The following is a 20,885-nucleotide window of genomic DNA, read 5'->3' as shown; positions in this document are numbered from 1 at the left end:
ACTGACCTCGATCTATTGATGTTGCATAATAGTAGCTAGGAATAATCAAGGTTACGTTATAATGCGACCTCAATAGCAAGTTATGATGGCATTCAATGTTTTTCAGTCGCATTAAATTATTTTAATACAACTCTTTCTTTGTATACGTGTTAAGCTCTTTGAAGAGACCTACCCAGTATTCTGAAGAAGAAGAAAATATATTAACATTTAATAATTACGTTAAAAATGTAAAACTAGACAAGGAGTTTTCGAACGGCTTTCCGCAAATTTATTTCAAAATTAAACTTGTTGACGGTTTATAATGATAAAATTAGGGTGTACAGATTCAAAATATTCTATATTTTGTAAAAATACAGTTCTTTTGTAATTATTTTACATCAAACTGATCATGTTGATTGCTTCTAGCTATCTATATATCATTATTGCCGATCATTCCTTTAAAAGGAATACTTGTTAAAGTATCCGATACACACGTGTTTATAATATATTCCAAGTGCTTATTGGTATTTACATTTGGAAAACTAATTTTAAGCAAAAATGTTTTATTGTTCAACTCTCTGTTTGTTGTTTTAAAAGAAAATCACAGTAAACGTGTTTATGTCGTATATAGTCATTATCAAGTCTAACAATGTCAGCGAGATTTCAGTAAACATATTGTACATGCTACACATAAAACGTCAACGGAGAGTGACGGCCTCTATCAGCAAAATAAAATAGAAGGTTGCCAATTATGACATACAAAGGAAAATGCAATTCAGGTTTATCATGGTGCCGTCAAAATGTTTTATTCATGTCAAAAGGACCCGACTGTACGTCATAATATATATAGCGTTACTTCGTACAATATATGTTTTTTTAAGTTCATTATACTAAACTCTTTTACTAATTCATATATATAGCAGATTGTCGTATCCAATTAGTTAATGATAAAAGTACATGGGTAAAAGCTGATATTAACGTTCCACAGTGATACAAATGTAGTTGTTTTACGAAATAAGTATGAAAACATATGCTCCTAACGTTTTATTGTTTTCCATCTGAAAAAAAGAAAAAGCAGTACATGCATACGCGCATGTAAATAAATGACCATTCGTGCATTGAGTCGAACCAATCATTCGTTTGCTCTTAAAAGGGATAGGCAATTTTATAAAAGAAGTGAAGTTGTGTTTTTTTGATAGATCATTATATCCCGATACCGTTTTAATAATTACAGGAAATGATAATTTACACGACTCCCATACACCTTCCGAGATATCTCTATTCGATTCCATTCATAAGAATTACAAAGTCCTCTATTATCTAAACAACTTAACTTTCTTCTACGTCTTTCCTGGGGTTTTTCGATGAAAATCCCCACACTGATTACTATAAATCGACATAGTCTGTTCATTTCTTTTATTATACCACGACCGTTCACAATGAAACCTCAATCGCTTGTTGTTCTTGTGTTCTTGATTGGGATGTTACTGACTCTTCAACAAGTTGAAGGAGTTCTGGGCGATGAAGCAGTTCAGTCTAAAGGTAATATTGCGTTTACTTGTCATTCTTATCCTATTTCGTTTCCAAATTTAACTGAAGGCATTAAGGCTGTCTTTTAGAATATTATTTTTTTTTCTCTCTCTAAAGCAAAAATAATCTTTTCGCATAATTATTTTAAAAAGCTTATTACACAATAACAAAATATATCAATATGAAGCATAACAAATTTTTTTTAATGTTGCGAAATAATCTCAGAACGCTGGATATGTTGTTTTGTAATATTACATGACATTCAAAAACATGTTTTGAAAAATAAAAAGCATTCAGAAGCAGAAAAACCAATAAGCCAAAACCATCTCATTCTCTTGTTTCTGAAATACTACGATACTTTGATGATGTACATTTTACGATCTACATTGAACCAACAAAGCAATTGAAAGTCATAAATTTAGCATTCAGTTTAATAATAACTAATTGATGATTATTGATATCTTAAGTTATTTATCATAAAACGTACACATGGGTTACATTTTGTATTATTCCAGATGATCCTAGAGCTAAAATAAACATCTCATGGAAAAGAGGTAATGGTATTTTTGGAGTTGATGGAACGATTCGTCGGACGCGGCGCCCAAGACCATAGAGTACACCCCGGAAGCTGTATATTGATTTGTAATGTCAATGGTTAATATACAAAAGTTCAAATTGCCCATCAGATATCACCTTTCGTATGCTGAACGCATTTTTGAAAGATAATTTATAACAACAAAGCTTTGTACCACATAACCCCTTGAGATCGATGGCCATTAAACAACTCCATCAACAAGATGCTACTGACGACACAATCTGTTTTTTGTGAAATCTTGATGCAGACGAAAATCCTACACATGTTATATAATGTAGTTGGACATTGCGGCTACAAACTAACCAATTTATTTTCAACTTTAATTAGATTCTGGTTTTCTTTCATATAAAACTATGTCGTCACATTTTATTATCTGTATTCCAATCAAAATCATTTTAGCAATAAAATGGGTCTTACATTTGTGATCTACTTTAGTTCTCTATTTTTTTTACACGATTGAACATGCTTTTACTTATTCTAGTGCATACACTGGCATTTGACGTTTGCATATATCACCACATGACAGAAATATGAACTCTCAACCAAATAGTACACAAGGTACACATTGCCGCCATCTTGGATTCATTTATAACTGTCATTTCAGATGATATTTTTGCATGAAATCGATTGGCTAATTTTTGCGATACTCCTCGTCTTTTCATTGGTCCTTCAACAATCAAATTAACAACAAATGCAACTAAGACTGCGGTAGACTTGTCATTACTGTAATTAAAAAAAAACCTAAGTTGGCTTAAAGATTGTATATCCTTTAAGCCTCATTTTCGCCACATTTAAGCCACCTTTAAGGACATGCTTAAAGATTGTTTTTCGTCCTGTGTTTTATATACGTCGTCAATATACCTAAATGTTGAGTTGAAGGCCACAGCGAGTGATTTATTTTTTTTTTTTACGTACAAGGTTTTAATAAATTCTACTTCACAACAATACAAAATAGGTCTGCTAACAATGAGGCACAATTGGTACCCATGAAAATTCCAACAGATTGTTGAATACTTGATTTCCAAAAACCGCATACATGTTGTTCACTAGTGTTAACAAATCATCATACTTTAAAAAAAATAGAAATTCAATTACAGAATTTGTGATCTGTACTTATTTTCTGCAAGTGCATTTCGTGCCTCAATAATAAAAATTCATGACGCACTTTGAATTTTTTTCTCAAATTACGCTAAGTTGGTCCAAAATTTAACGCACTTTGATAAAGATTTCTAAGTGCGTTGATTTGGTCCTAAATTTCAAAACAAATTTCAAAGTGCGTAATTTTTTATCTAAATGCTTTTCCACAATTATTTTAATGGTGAAATTGAAGATGATAATAGAATTACTCGAATCCTCCCTTGCAAGACATCCGCCGCGAAAGATTGAAATTTTCAATTATACAGTTTTTAAAGTCTCCGATACACACGTGTTTATAATGTATTCCAAGCGCTTATTGGTATTTACATTTGCAAAACTCATTTTAAGCAAAAATGTTTTATTGTTCAACTCTCTGTTTGTTGTTTTAAAAGAAAATCACAGGAAACGTGCTTTTGTCGTATATATTCATTCTCAAATCTAACGATGTCAGCGAGTTTCCAGTGAACATATTGACACGCTACACATAAAAGTTAACGGAGAGTGACGGCCTCTATCAGCAAAATAAAATCGAAGGTTGCCAGTTATGACATACAAAGGCAAATGCAATTCAAGTTTATCATGGTGCTGTCAAAATGTTTTATTCATGTCAAAAGGACCCGACTGTATGTCATAATATATATAGCGTTACTTCGTACAATATATGTTTTTTTAAAGTTCATTATACTAAACTCTTTTACTAATTCATATATATAGCAGATTGTCGTATCCAATCAGTTAATAATAAAAGTACATGAGTAAAAGCTGATTTCAACGTTTCACAGTGATAAAAATGTAATTGTTTTGAGAAATAAGTATGAGAATATCTGCTCCTAACGTTTTATTGTTTTCCATCTGAAAAAAAGAAAAATCAGTACATGCATACGCGCATGTAAATAAATGACAATTCGTGTATTGAGTCTAACCAATCATTCGTTTGCTCTTAAAAGGGATAGGCAATTTTATAAAAGAAGAGAAGTTGTGTTTTTTGATAGAACACTATATCCTTATACTGTTTTACTAAATACAGGAAATGATAATTTACACGACTCCCTTACACATTCCGAGATATCTCTATCTGATTCCATTCATAAGAATTACAAAGCTGTCTATTATCTAAACAACTTATTAGCTTTCCTCTACGTCTTTCCTGGGGGTTTTCTATGAAATTCCCCACTCTGATTACTATAAATTGACATAGTCTGTTCATTTCTTTTATTATACCACGGCTGTTCAAAATGAAACCTCAAACGCTTTTTGTTCTTGTTTCCTTGATTGGGATGTTACTGACTCCTCACCAAGTTGAGGGAGTTCTGGGCGATAAAGCAGTTCAGGCTAATGGTAATATTGCGTTTACTAGTCAGTCTAATCTTATTCGGTTTCCAAATTTAACTGTAGTCATTAAGGCTGTCTTTAAGAATATGATTTTTTCTCTCTCTAAAGCAACAATAACCTTTTTGCATAAGTATTTTAACGAAATATTTCAATATGACGCAGAAAAGATTTTTTTAAATGTTGCGAAATAATCTCAAAACTCAGTATATGTTGTTTTGGAATGTTACATGGCATTCAAAAAACATGTTTTAAAAATAAAAAGTATTCAGAAGCAGAAAAACCTATTAGCCCAAACCATCTCATTCTTTTGTTTCTGAAATACCACGATATTTTGATGATGTTCATTTTACGATCTACATTGTACAAACGAAGCAATTGAAAGTCACAAATGTAGCATCCAGCTCAATAATAACTAATTGATATATACTGATATTTTAAGTTCTTTATCATAAAACTTGCCAACGGATTACATTTTGAATTATTCCAGCTGATCCTAGAGCTGAATTGAAAGATCCCGGGAGAAGAAGTAATGGTATTTTTGGAGTTGGTGGACCGATTCGTCGGACGCGGCGACCAAGACCATAGTGTACACCCCGGAAGCTGTATAACGAAGACCTTGGAGGCTGTATAGCGAAGACCCCGGAAGCTGTATAGTGATTTTTAATGTCAATGGTTAATATACGAAAGTTCAAATTGCCCATCAAATATCACCTTTTGTATGCGGAACACATTTTCGATAGATAATTTATAACAACATAGCTTTGTACCACAGAACCCCTTGAGATCGATGGCCATTAAACAACTCCATCAACAAGATGCTTCTGACGATACAATCTGTTTTCTGTGAAATCTTGATGCAGACGAAAATCCTACACATGTTATATAATGTAGTTGGACATTGCGCCTACAAACTAACCAATTTATTTTCAAATTTAATTAGTTTTCGGTTTTATTTCATATTTAACTATGTCGTCACATGTTATTATCTGTATTCCAATCAAAATCATTTTAGCAATAAAATGGGTCTAATATTTATGATATACTTTAGTTGTCTAATTTTTTTTTACGCAATTGAACATGCTTTTACTAATTCTAGTGCATACACTGGCATCTGACATTTGCATATGTTCCCCCATGACAAGAATATGAACCCTCAACCAAATAATACACAAGGTATACATTGCAGCCATCTTGGTTTCATTTATATCTGTCAAATCAGCTAAAATTTTTGCGTGAAATCCATCTGTTAATTTTTTGCGATATTCCCCGTCTTTTGATCGGTTCCTTAATAATTAAACTAACAAAAAACTCAACCAAAACTGCGCGGTATACTTGTCATTACTGTAATTCAAAAAATCCAAAAAACCCTTCACTCTGCATCTACTGCTATAGATATTCGATGACTATATAACGGGAAGACGGAAGTTTGTTCTCATATGTAAATAGAATTCCATGTACTATATGTCTGAGTCAATATTTCAAATAAATGGAATTTCAGGATATGTTATTAAGAGATGTGGTTTTCCAAGGAGATAAAATTCAGTATCAAAAGACTTTTATACGATAAAGTATGTTACATTTACATTTTTTTTTACATAGTTAAATGGATTCTTAAACACATCATTCCAAGAATGGTCAATATTTGTTCATCAAATGAATTGACAAATACTTAAGGAATGAATTCAATATGTATTTGTTTGATACGATATAAAATGGTTTGGGGCAGTTTACGCTTTATAAACCGCGAAGCGGTTTATAAAAAAGCGTAAACTGTTTCAAACCATTTTATATCGTATAAAACTAATACATATTGAATTCATTGCTTATAATTTAATGTTTTTACTCTTCATTGTAGATAAAAACGGTCATTTGACCTTTAAAATGACGTAAGATTGTACAAAATTCAAACGTAACGTCAGGCGTATTGATACGTTTTTTACGTTAGTCTTACTATGACGTAGGCCACATTCTTTATACGATATAAAATAATTTTTTTAGCCAATCAGAAAGCGCGTTACAACCAGAATTAAATTATTTTAATATAACTACATAATGTATTTCTCTTGGATACCGACAATTTTAGGTTAAATAAATTGTTCCCATAGGGAGTCGATATTTTTAAATACAGTCTATTTTCCTTTTTATTTTAATGCTGACTGCCTAAGATGGTGCCTATTAGGTTTTATTTTTGTCTGCTTACTTTTGACATTTGTTCGACCGTACATGTATGTAAAGTTGACGGAAATTTGGAATATAACCCTAGCCAAGGTAGGTATGTTATCCTTTTATCTTCAATTTACAAATATACAGATAGTTGGGGTCCTCGACGAATATAGCAAAACATTTACTATTTTTATTACCGACCGAAGACGGGAACGTACAACAATCATTTTAAGCATTTTAAAAACTCGACAGATTGCAATACAGAGCAAGAAGCAAAGCTAACATTTAGTGAAATTCGCTCTGTTACACGCAAAGCAAAAAAAAAGGGGGAAAGAAAAAACCTATATAAAATATGCAGCTGTAGGTGGTAAACTACCATCCTGTAGTTGAGCAACATTGACCTGATGCTGTAACCCATACTGTATCATTTTGTGTTGGTTGTTGTGCCATTGGTTGTGCTGGAGCAACACCATACTGGGGCATCATGTTTAGATGATACTGCAACGGTGGACCGCATGGTGGACAATTCATAACATAACTCATAATTTAGTATGGGTAAAAGGGATACTGAGGTATCATCCCCCATGGAATAGGAGTTTGGTATGGATCTGCATATGGTACAGCGTATGGAACAGGCACTCTATTGTATGGTGGGTAGAGCCGTGTGCTCTTTGTCGTAATTGGGGAAAAAACTGGAAAAGTCTGTAGAATATTATGAGATTAATTTTGGTCTAACAATTAGTATGAAAAACGTCAGTCAGCATGCGACCCAGTGGAGGATTGTATTTGCTGTACCGACCATAGAACTTATAAAAAGATGACTTCAAACGATACAGTTGTTAGTCCTGTTTTATCAACGTGTTTGTCAATAGCTTGTCTTGTCTTAGAAACTGTTCATGCGAAAAACATGCTTTGGTGTATCGAATTAACTGAGAGACAAAAACATCATATGCAGGTGATGAAGGTATACTGCTACATAAGTAAGGAAAGTTGACTAGAAAAATTGAAGTCATCAAGTTATGATAAAGTTTTGTTGTTCTGTTACCATCAATGTCCATTTCCAGTATAATCTCTAAATATGAAATAGATGACGCAGACTCAGTGGTATCTTTTATTTCGAGTTCACTGAGATATATCGAGTCGATGTACAGCTGTATGTATGACAATAACAATTGTTAGTTGATAATACGTCGTCAATATACCTAAATGTTGAGTTGAAGGCCACAGCGAGTGATTAAAGTTTTAAAGTACATGGTTTTTAAAAATTCTACTTTACAAGAATACAAAAATAGGTCTGCTAACAATGAGGCACAATTGGTACCCATGGAATTCCAACAAATTGTTGAATACTTGATTTCCAAAAACTACATAGATGTTGTTCACTGGTGTTAACAAATCATCATACTAATTAGAAATTGAATTACATAATTTGTGATCTGTACTTATTTTCTCGAGTGCATTTAGTGCCTCAATAATAAAACTTCATGACGCACTTTGATTTTTTTTTCAAATTACGCTAAGTTGGTCCAAAATTTAATGCACTTTGATAAAGTTTTCTAAGTGCGTTGATTTGGTCCTAAATTTCAAAACAAATTTCAAAGTGCGTAATTTCTTTCGAAGTGCGTTGCCACAATAACTTTAATGGTGAAATGGAAGATGATAATAGAATTACTCGAATCATCCCTTGCAAGACATCCGCCGCGACAGATTGAAATATTCATTTATACAGTTTTTAAAGTCTCCGATACACACGTGTTTATAATGTATTCCAAGCGCTTATTGGTATTTACATTTGCGAAACTCATTTTAAGCAAAAATGTTTTATTGATCAACTCTCTGTTTGTTGTTTTAAAAGAAAATCTCAGGAAACGTGTTTATGTTGTATCTAGTCATTATCAAGTCTAACAATGTCAGCGAGATTTCAGTGAACTTAGTGTACATACTACACATAATACGTTAACGGAGAGTGACGGCCTCTATCAGCAAAATAAAAACAATGGTTGCCAGTTATGACATACAAAGGCAAATGCAATTCAAGTTTATCATGCTGCCGTCAAAATGTTTATTCACGTCAAAAGGACCCGACTGCACGTCATAATATATATGGCGTTACTTCGCACAATATATGTTTTTTTTAAGTTCATTATACTAAACTCTTTTACTAATTTATATATATATATATATATATATATATATATATATATATATATATATATATATATATATATATATATATATATATATATCGCCGATTGTCGTATCTAATCAGTTTATAATAAAAGTACATGAGTAATAGCGTTTCAACGTTTCACAGTGATAAAAATGTAATTGTATGAGAATAAATGCTTCTAACGTTTTATTGGTTCCCATCTGAAAAAAAAAGCAGTTCATGCATACGCACTTGTAAATAAATGACCATTGGTGTATTGAGTCGAACCAATCATTGGTTTGCTCTTAAAAGGGATGGGCCATTTTATAAAAGAAATGAAGTCGTGTTTTTTTTATAGAACATTATATCCTTATACTGTTTTAATAAATACAGGAAATGATAATTTACACGACTCACATACACCTTCCGAGATATCTTTATCCGAGTTCATTAAAAAAAATTACAAAGCTGTTTATTATCTAAACAACTTATTAGCTTTCTTCTACGTCTTTCCTGTGGTTTTCCAATGAAAACCCCCATGCTGAGTACTATAAATCGACAAAGTCTGTTCTTTTCTTTTATTATACCTCGGCCGTTCACAATGAAACCTCAAACGCTTTTTGTTCTTGTGTCCTTGATTGGGATGTTACTGACTCTTCAACAAGCTGAAGGAGTTCTGGTCAATGAGGCAGTTCAAGCTAATGGTAATATTGCGTTTACTTGTCAGTTTAATCTTATTGGTTACAAATTAAACTGTACTTATTAAAGCTGTATTTAAGAATATGATTTTGTTTTCTCCCTCGAAAGCAACAATAACCTTTTCCATAATTATTTTAAAAATATTATTACATAGTAATTAAATATTTCAATATGAAGCAGAAAAGAATTGTTTAAATGTTGTGAAATAGTCTCAGAACTCTGGATAGGTTGTTTTGGAATATTACATGACATTCAAAAACATGTTTTGAAGAATAAAAGGCATTCAGAAGCAGAACAAACTATTAGCCCGAACCATTTTCATTTCTTGTTTCTGAAATACCACGATACTTTGATGATGTACATTTTACGATCTACATTGTACCAACAATGCAAATGAAAGTCATAAATGTAGCATCCAGTTCAATGATCACTTATAAATGTATATTTATATATATATTTATATTTTAAGTTCTTTATCATAAAACGTACCAACGGATTACATTTTGAATTATTCCAGATATTCATAGAGCTGAAATTAAGAATCCCATGATAAGAAATAATGGTATTTTCGGAGTTGATGGACTGTTTCGTCGGACGCGGCGACCAAGACCATAGGGTACACCCCGGAAGCTGTATAGTGATTTGTAATGTCAATGGTAATTATACGAAGGCTCCAATTGCCAATCAAATATCACCTTTTTGTATGCTGAACACATTTTCGAAAAATAATTTACAACAACAAAGTTCTGTACCACAAAACCCCTTGAGATCGATGGCCATAAAACAACCCAATCTACAAGATGCTTCTGACGACACAATCTGTTTTCTGTGAAATCTTGATGCAGACGAAAATCCTACACATGTTCTTCTATAATGTAGTTGGACATTTTGATTACAAACTAACCAATCTATTTTCAATTTTAATTAGATTTTGGTTTTATTTCATATTTAACTATGTCGTCACATGTTATTCCAATCAAATTCTTTTTAGCAATAAACTGTGTCTTACATTTGTGATATACTTTACTTTTTTTTTTTACTTATTCTAGTGCATACACTGGCATTTGACGTTTTCATATATTCCCACATAACAAAAATATGAACACTCAGCAAAATAATACACAAGGTACACATTGCCGCCATCTTGGATCCATTTATAACTGTCATATCAGCTGAAATTTTTGCATGAAATCCATCCGATAATGTTTTGCGATACTCCTCGCCTTTTCATTGATCCTTCAACAATGAAGTTTACAGCAAATGCAACCAAGACTGCGGTAGACTAGTAATTACTGTAATTAAAAATAAACTAAACCCTTCAGTCCGCATCTACTGCCTTAGATATGCGATGAATATATAAATGATAAACAGAAGTTTGTACTCATATGTAAATGGATATCCATGTACTATATGTCTGAGTATAAATTTTAAATAAATGCAATAAGCATTGACAAATCATATCAGGTTATGGAATTAAGAGATTTGGTTTTCCAAGGATATAAAATTCAATATCAACCGTCTTTTGTACGATAAAGTATGTTACATTACTGTGCGTATGTACATTTGTCCTACATCAGACTAAACAAAAAAGAAGTAAAAAAAATAGCGGAGTTAATAATGTTTACTGGATTCTTAAACACATCAATCCAAGAATGGCTAACATTTGTTTATCAAAATGAATCAAATATTACTTCAATATATAGCTACTGAATGTATTTCTCTTGGATACCGACACTTTTAGGTTAGTTATATGGTTCCCATAAGAAGTCGATTTTTGTTAATACAGTCGATGTTTATTTTTATTGTAATCCTGACTGCCTGCGAGGGTGTCTATAAGGTTTTATTTTTAATGCTTACTTTTGGGATTTTTTCGACCGTATGTCAAGTTGACGGAAATTTGGAAAATAACCCTAGACAAGGTAGGTGTGGAATCCTTTGATCGATTATAAATTACCGATTCCTCTATTGTTTAAAATGTGCCTTTCATAACACATTGCATTATAGATTGTCTACCATTTTTTTTATTGATAAAAATGGCCCATTATAACTTGAATTTCGTATTTCCTTCATATTTCTCTCTTCAATGTACAAATATACAAGCAGTTGTGGTCCTCGACGAATATAGGAACACTTACTATTTTTATTACTGGCCGTATACGGGAAGGTACCGCCATCATTTTAATCATATCTAAAACTGGACAGGTTGCAATACAGAGCAAAATCAAAGCTAAAATATAGTGAAACACAATCACGAAATTTTCATTATTTTACATGTAAAAATGCTGCCTGTTTAGGAGGGCAACCGTCGAAATCGACATTCCCGAGAAAACCATTGTCAACAGACGCAAAACGGAGGTGACACCAGTTTACGAGGAGTGTCTGTCTCAACTGCTGCCATACCAAACAGGCATATCTATTTTATTATACTCAATGTGTCATTTAAAAAAAAAAAATTACTGCTACTTTAGAAATGATCTGAATCCAATAACGAACCGTACGAGCTTGATTTACGGGCATATAACAATTCACTCTGTCATATGTTGCCAAACAAAAAAATAATAAAAGGGAAAGAAAAAACCTATACTTAATTGATTTAACTGCGTTATTTATATATTTATTTATCAAAATGACTTGACCATTACATTAATATTACTACTAAACGTATTTCTGTTAGATACTGAGTATCTAAGATATATGGTTTCCATAGGCACTTCTCTGTAGTAATCAACTATTGGTACTAAATCAGGTCAATCGACACGGGTTAAAATAAACAAGCCTTTCCTCTCCTCATTTTATGTTAAAAGGATTAAACTTAACACGTAGAAAGTTCTTGTTTATCGATTAAGAAACAACAACTGTTGTTTTTTTTCCTGTTGACAAGTTATACAGTGTAGACGTAAAATATCAAGTAGCAAATCCCAAACACTTGTGATTAATAAATGAAATGCTGAACAGTTGCTGTTTCTTTTCATTGTAATGCTGACTGCCTAAGATGATGCCTGCTAGGTTTTATTTTTGTCTGCTTACTTTTGGGGTTCTATTGACCGTGTGTCAAGTTGACGGTAATGTGGAATATAACCCTAGTCAAGGTATGTGTGAAACACCCCCCCCCCCCTTCCCGGAGTGTAATATTTTTTAGCAGTTCTTAATTGATTTGAATAACGATTGATAATTCCTTTTATCGATAATAACAATTACCAATTCCTGTAATATTTGAAATATGCCTTTGACAATACATTGCATTACAGATAGTCTTTTAATTATTACATATTTGAAACTGGCCCGATAATTTGATTTACGTACATTTTTCATTTCTCTCTCTTCAATATCAAACTACTCAAGCAATGTGGGTGCTCGACGAATATAGAAAACACTTACTTTATTTATTACTTGCTGTCTACGAGAACACACAGTCGTCATTTTAGGAATTTATAAAACTCGACAGATTGCAATAGCAAGTGGCAAAGCTAACATATTATGAAACACAAATACGAAACATTTACTGCACGATGAGGTCGAAAACAAGCATTAGGTTTGATATTGTATCGTTAATATAACAAATAACAATTGAGATTTCAAACCAGTTTGTTTTAATTATTTTTTTTTAATTAGATAGCATAAGGTCAATCCTTAACAGAAGAGAGGATGTGGAGTCAAGGATGGGAGGTATCTTTCCTGTGGGTCCACTCGTACCCCGTTTTCCCGGACGAAGACCTGGACGACGTATAATAGCTGGAAGACTCGGCAGGGAAACTTTGATAGAAAAGGCCATTTTACAGTGATTTTTTTGGATGTTGGACTTCATCTAGAGATCAATTTGGACACAGTCGGCAATACACTTCAGAACATACCTTATTTTATGACTGTGGGTTATAGTCTCTTGTTCGTGAATAACTATGTATACTTAAAGCTTATTTGGCAATTCGTGTCTTAAGTTTTCATTTTTTTTAGTTCGATTTTATATTTATCAATAAATAATCTAATTCTGGTTGTAACGCGCTTTCTGATTGGCTAAAAAAATATTTTATATCGTGTAAAGATTGTTGCCTACGTCATAGTAAAAATAACGTCAAAAACGTATTAATACGCCTGACGTTACATTTGAATTTTGTATAATTTTACGTCATTTTAAAGGTCAAATGACCGTTTTTATCTACAACGAAGAGTAAAAAAATTAAATTATAAGCAAGGAATTCAACATTTATTTGTTTTATACGATATACAATGGTTTGAAACAGTAAACGCTTTTTTATAAAAAGTTTCTCTGTTTATAAACCGTAAACTACTCCATCTTTTTATTGCTTAAAAAGATCAACAAGAAAAACGAGAATATTTGCTGTTAAAAATATAAAATATTTATTTGTACATGACATTTTAAAAAAAGATATTAAGAAAACATGAAATGCTAGGAATTCGTATCAACACCGAACACTGCCTTTTTTAATGAAAAATTACGAATATTATTTCGATTTATTACTATTATTTTCAAAATTAAACACTTAACAATCTGTATTGTTTTAATAAGCAAACACATTTACCAACTATTGGTATATGTCACTTTCACTTGTATCACAAACCGATGGTGCATAAAGTTATACATCTATAAAAAAAACTTTGCCCTTAACTATTGTGCTTTAAAAATTTTTGAACTTACTGTAGCCCTATTAAACTTTGTCCTTGAGTCAAACGTATAAATGTTTTAGGAGTATTATTGTATCAGGGACACGTGCTGTCTCTACTAAGGTACTTCGAACACAGGTCCTTCAGAATGCAATAATGTCATATACCAGAGATTTCACATTGCGTTTGTTAATTATACATAAATCCGTTTCAAAATTACGCTTACTGTGACTTTCGATATTTCACTTTGACGAAAAAAAAACAACAACAAACAAAAACAAACAAAAGAAATATTTAAATAGCAAAGAAAAAGTGAATATCTTCCACAGGAACAAGTCCAGTTTAAGTTCTCACACAAGGAATTAATTTCACTATATGTTACTATATAGTTTTAATTCAGTTAATTAATTAACAATACTCTCAGCATATAATTGATGAAAGAGAAATTTTAGTTAACTGCTTCAAGAAAAATTTCAATAAAATAATAACGCCTTATGCGGCTTCTAAGAGAGATAATTGAGAGTAAACATACCTACCCCCAAGTACACGTGGGTTTCACATGTTGACAAACAGGCTCAGCACCATCCAGGAAGTTGCATCATACATAATATACGTTCATTTCAATCTAGTTTTAAGAAGACCGAAAAATATGAAAATCCTTTTATAAATTCAATCATATTCTTGAATTATATAAAATAGTCAAATATTTATATATTGTCTCTTGCAAATGTTTGTGCTCAAACTAAACCGGAATTGGTTTCATTTAAAAAAAAAAAAATAGTTATTACAGTGTAATTGGAGGCGGCTTTTTATTTTATCATCTTTACTTTTACTGCGCATAGCCGATTGGATGGTATGGATAACATTAAATTGTGTATATAGAATGCATGGTGACTTGTATAAAGCATTAAAACAATGACATTTTAGTCTAGGTTATAAACATAGATGGTTGAAGCTATAAATATTTAGATACAGTTTATGCTTAAAGTAATTCACGGGTATCTCCACGTAATAAATAGTTATAAAAGTCAAAACCGATACTGATGCGGAATATTGTTCTGGATTGACATGTTTCGGTTCGAAATTTACACGGCAAGCTTAATATCCGGTGATGCAGTAATGGCGCGATAGAACAGATAGTTTTGTAAACCTTCAAAGGGAGAGAGATTGAAACGTTTAGCAAAGACCAGAAAAGCAAGATGGACAGAAAAACATTTTTCAGAACCTAGTTGTAGTGCCCACATAGCTTATATAGCATTTCCGTACGTCGACCAGGCTTACAACCCGTTGGATGTTCAACCTATCTAACTGCATCTCATCCATAAAAATACACATTTTTTGTCAAAAGGATATATAAGAGTATTATTTTGCATAAGTTGTACTGTTAAATTGATCTAATTTTATCACGATTGTTTGTGATTTTCTTTTTCATGAGTTGTTTTTCAGTTGATTAAAAGCAATGTTACTTGTATTTTTCAGATAAATTTAAAACGGGAAAAGCTACCTTAAATGAACACTTAGTGTTCTGGTTTTTTTTTTCGCATTTTTAGCAAAACAAATCAAATTGTATTGTTATTAATCAATTAACAGGAACGCTACTCGATATTTCTACTTAAACTGTTTTTTTTTCATAAACAGTGGAATCATTTGAAATCTCATGGAAGCAAAATTTCATGGTTTTTTTCCTTATTTTTGTGGATTATAGCTTATTCTAGGGGACATTATTTTAAGGATGCGTCATTTTTGTGAGTTGATTTTAATCAACTCTCCTATCCAGTTACTCTGGCAAACCGAAAGTGAAACAGTGTTTGGATCTAAGCACAAATCATCATCGCTTACAAGACTTAGTTCTCGAAAATAATAGAAAAAATATGAAGCATTGTTTTTCATGGAAACTTATCAACACACACTTTGTAAATAGTTTGATTTTACATCATACAAACAATTTAGATATTTTTACAGTCTCATGTATTCTTACGCCATAGTAACCAACCAAACGCTCGGCTGTCTCCGTAAATCTCCGACAATCATAGAGACTCTCTTGCTTGTCGGAGATTAACGGTGACAGCCGAGCGTCTTGTTGAACGAGACTAAGAGTTCGATATCAAAAGTGCTTGGATCCATACAATTTTTAGAACTGCCATAGTTTGAAATCTATCTTTAAATATTACAACATTATTACAACATGATTCATATGGGTTTTTTAGAAATTCTTGTCGGCAAAGTAAAAACTTCATATTATAAAAAAGTGCGTAATTCAAATACAGACTAGAAACTAATTGCCATGCAAGATAAGTTGATTTCAAAATAAATGATAATCGATAAAATCAACTCCCGTCAGTACTTCAGTACTTTGATTTAGTTACTGTAAGAACACTAACTCTTTCAAAATTTGTTTTCATCGAGGATGGGGAAGAACCTACTTCACTAAAATACTACGACAATTGAGACACAACGAATTCTAATGAATCCATAGAGTGCACAATCGACAACAGTTCCTCTAGTTTAAATCGAAAAAAAAGCGCTGCTGCTGATGACCTAGTGTCGTTTTCCTGTTGACAAGTACAGCTCGTGATAAAATATTCGGGGGAATTTTTCGTCACATGAACTGATGTTAAATCGCCATTGTTTAGTGTTCTATCTCCATTTGTTCGCTAGCCTTCAGCCATGATCACTTGGCGGTTCAAAGTTTTACTCCTGCTCTCTGTGGGGATGTTGCTGACTCATAATTGTGTGGAAGGAAATTTAGGGAGTGTGTTAACACAGTCTGGAGGTAAGAAAAGTACTTTTAAACCATACAAAGGGGCGTGTCATGTTTTCCTTTGTTATTGTAAAATATTACTATTTGTTTGATGAAAAGTGTGTTTTTGTACATGTGCCTAATATGACTATGTAAAGAAATTTGTATCAGTCAAAGTATTCAAAAATCGTCCGTAAACACGACTGTAATAAAATATTTTATTGATTGATTGAATTTTTTAGGGGATGATAGAATAGTGAAATATCCTACAAGCAGACGAGATGGCATTGTCAACACTGGGCCGATTCGTCGTTTACCTAGACCAAGACCTCGGGGTGGGGGGAGATAGTGACAACAAAGAACGAATACGTGATATATTGTCCCGGCAACACCCAAGAATGAAGTGGTGAATTAAGGACCCATATTATTGCATCATTTATCTATTGCTTATTTGGTATTTCTACCCATAAATTTTTTTAAAGTGTGTTTATGTTGTGTTTTCTTTATAGATTCTCAGTAGTTAAAACAGTCCGTCTTCAACAATGAATTTGTGTTTTTCTGCGGTTTCTCGTTTTCCTCTATAAATATTTTTTTTTTCGAGGAATCTTCAAATGCAACTAATTGAAACACAATTTTTAGATCTGATGAGCATGTTTTTATCTGAACAACATTTATATCACAATTTTTTCGATTGTTGATATATTTCAAGTTTTGACAGTTTGTGAGTTTTTTATGAGCGTATATTCCATCGTTTAAAAAAAACCAATCATCTTTGCATGAAATAAGAGACCTGGCTTTTACCTTTTCCACGTTAAAAATCATCGTATGTTAGGCATAATTAACCACCAGGATGAAAAACTGGCGGCGTGAATATTGATACCATGTGCGGAGAAATGTACCTCCCGGCTTGATTTTCACTTTTTTTGGTGATATCTGTGGGTTATCCACCCCACGAATGTGCATCTTTCACATAAACAAAATTGAAAGAACTATTTTTTTTTTATTTTAAACCTAAAAACCGACGCATCCAGGAAAATACCTCCCCACGAATAAGCAAAAAACTCAAAATCCACTAAAATTGGCCCCAGCGAATTCAAATGATACAAAAGTAAATGTCATTCAATTGCAATTTAGATACCTTATTCGACAGCTGTTTTTATTAAAGTTGATTAGAAATCAAGTGAATTATATTAAATCTTAGCCATATTTTGGCATATTTTTCCCCAGGTACATGTACTTTTTCCGACAAAAGTTATGTATAAAGGTTTGAGTTTTTGATTTTTTATCACACATTTATCCAAGGCGGTTATCGATTCTAGATTTTAGAGAAAAAAATTAGTAATGCATTATTTTTATTCACAAATAGTAACTGTTATTGATACACGACCCCCCCCCCCCCCCCCCCCCCATCTTCTTGTTATCATGATCGAATTTATTTTGAATCATTTATAATCCCAGCGAAACTTAAAACTTACTTCAAACTTTGTAATAAAGCCTGTTTTCATCTACGTTTATCCAAAAAGAATGACAGTAATTAAAAGCGATATACATAATTATAAAATTATGAATTTGTTCAAGGTTACCACTCTAACTTCCGTTTATAATGGCTACGCTGAACTGAATGCTGCACGTTCGCGTTCCTTTATTAAGAGTGGAATAGCACCTCTTCCTGTTTTGAAGTATATTGACTTGAAATCAAATGACAAATCAAGTAGCTGACACAAAAGGGTATATGTAAAGTGCAAATCGAAAAAGAAACGAAACAAAAGGCTTATGGGCCACATGGCTCACATCAAAAAAAAAATTTCCATTTTATTTCGAAATGAGGATGCTTGCATAGAAATATATATATAAAAAAAGTAGCATCATAATTGTAGTTCTCAAGAAGAATATTTTTTTTTACTCGTATCTCTCTATCATGAACTATGGCCTCCTTTTTGGGCCTTAGAATTGACCTGAGAATCGCCATATGAACAGTTTATTATTTACACTATTTGAGGATGCTTGCATGGTAGTCTCATAGGGTGCAGCATTGAATTTCCTTAAGAATTTGTTTTAACATCTGGTCAACTTGTCAGCTAACAAGTCAACTCTTTACGTTGACTTGTCCGAAAACAATCCTATTCACAATAAAAACTCAATATGTTGTTGTCAATGCGTGTTCGTGCCACTAACTGCCATTTATTTGTCATCATACGATTTGACGAGTCGACACCATGATCTAACAAGTTAACATAATTATCTGACAAGTCGACTTCATGATCTCATAAGTTAACATAATTATATGACAAGATTACATAACGATCTGACAGTTAAACATAATTTTCTGACAAGATGACATAACGATCTGACATATTTATATAACTTATGACAAGTCGACATAAAGATTTGAAAATTTAACATGATTATCAGACAGAAAAAACAAAGCCATTGGTATGAAGAAAATTATCATTCTATTATAAGTCTCAGAAAATGACGTTGACTTGTCAGATGTTATGTCAACTTGTCAAATAATTAAAGTGAAAACGTATTAGTGTTGAATTTTGAACCCTTGACTACAAAAAAACTTTCTTAAAATAAAAGGTAAGACACATTTTGATATATTCTAATTTACAAAACAGAGAAATGGAGATTTTCAAAAAACTGGCTGATATAAAATCCACCCCGTAACACCGCCTTTCAGATGTTGTATTATAGTCTTTGATAACCCAGCATTAGAACTTGGATATGTACTTACCCGGTCATTCGGAGATAAAGCATGGGTGCTAAATTCATTTTGATTATCAAAGTCCGTTTTTTTTTTCGGTTTTTTTTGAGTGTTTTTTGGTTTTGTTTTAGGTTTCATTTCTTTGCTCTTGAATGATTTCTTAGTCAGCTTTTAGAATACAAGAAACATCGAATAGCTCGATTTTGGCCGTTTCTTTGCCTGACATTTAACAATTTTTTTATAACTGATAATATGTAAGTAAATAAATATAAATTGAAATACTAGTAGATATATTTGCTCGGCAGTCAATCAGACGACGGTGTATCTACAAGCTGCTGAATGTCGCCATACCTGTGTATAATTCCTTGACGTCTTCAGCTTACATTAAAGCAAAATAATGTATTCTTTGGCAACGTTCTCAAATTAAAAAAAAAAATTACGTTGATTCTTGTATTCTTTCTGCAGAAAAAAAATGCAAACTTTTTCACTATTTAATTTCATCGATAGTTTAAGAGAATTATCATTATGCTTTTTAGAAAATAATATCGTGATCATGATTTGTCAATGTATATATACAACAAATATATATTAGCCTTTATTAGTCAATCCAAATGTCTGTCTCTCTAATCAACCATTATGCACAAAATCTTACTTCCACTTCATTACATTTTGGCTGTACATGCGCACCTGTTGCTTTGATGTTTCCCAAAACACCATCACCAGCTGCACACGTAACGTGCACAGACTTATGAGTATTGACTTCATGTGTCTCAACCTTGAGATGTGAATTACTTTGTGTCAGTAGATTTTTTTTAACCAAAATTGCAAGGCTGATCATATAACATAAGTAAGTTGTTTTGTTATTTGTTTTAAATGCATATAAATTCTTTGTAAATGAGGTACATTCCAAGAAACCAAAGTAAGCAAAACAAGTTGATACTGTAAAAATAGACATTTACGATAAAAGTTAAGTACGCGTTCTACTATGGTCATTTAATACGTGTAAGTATAGAATACACGGATGCATGATTAACTACTTTCTAGTTTAGATTTTTTAACCATACGTCCGCAGTTTTCAGTTTTCCAGGTGCAAATAACCACGGCCGTTTGGTTTGTAGAAATATATGTGCACAAAAGCTTTATTTTGTGGTGAATATTTTTCTAAAACTGTCATTCACTTAAATAAAACCTGCTCATAATTACGTCTTTCTCACTTAATGATTTGATAAAACTA

General features: G+C 32.2%; 1 long non-coding RNA gene across 1 annotated transcript; it reads left to right on the top strand.

Moving 5' to 3' along the window:
• Positions 1–1,360: 1,360 nt before the first annotated feature.
• Positions 1,361–20,784, top strand: LOC105324589 (uncharacterized). The gene is made up of 6 exons (XR_010713832.1): positions 1,361–1,521; positions 2,025–4,579; positions 5,061–6,841; positions 13,197–16,977; positions 17,187–20,498; positions 20,770–20,784. It is a non-coding gene; the product is annotated as an uncharacterized lncRNA (long non-coding RNA).
• Positions 20,785–20,885: the final 101 nt, after the last annotated feature.

Source organism: Magallana gigas, chromosome 1, assembly GCF_963853765.1.
Source record: "Magallana gigas chromosome 1, xbMagGiga1.1, whole genome shotgun sequence".
NCBI lineage: Eukaryota > Metazoa > Mollusca > Bivalvia > Ostreida > Ostreidae > Magallana > Magallana gigas.
Note: the sequence above shows the minus strand (reverse complement) of the source record. Positions and strands in the feature narration are given on the sequence as shown.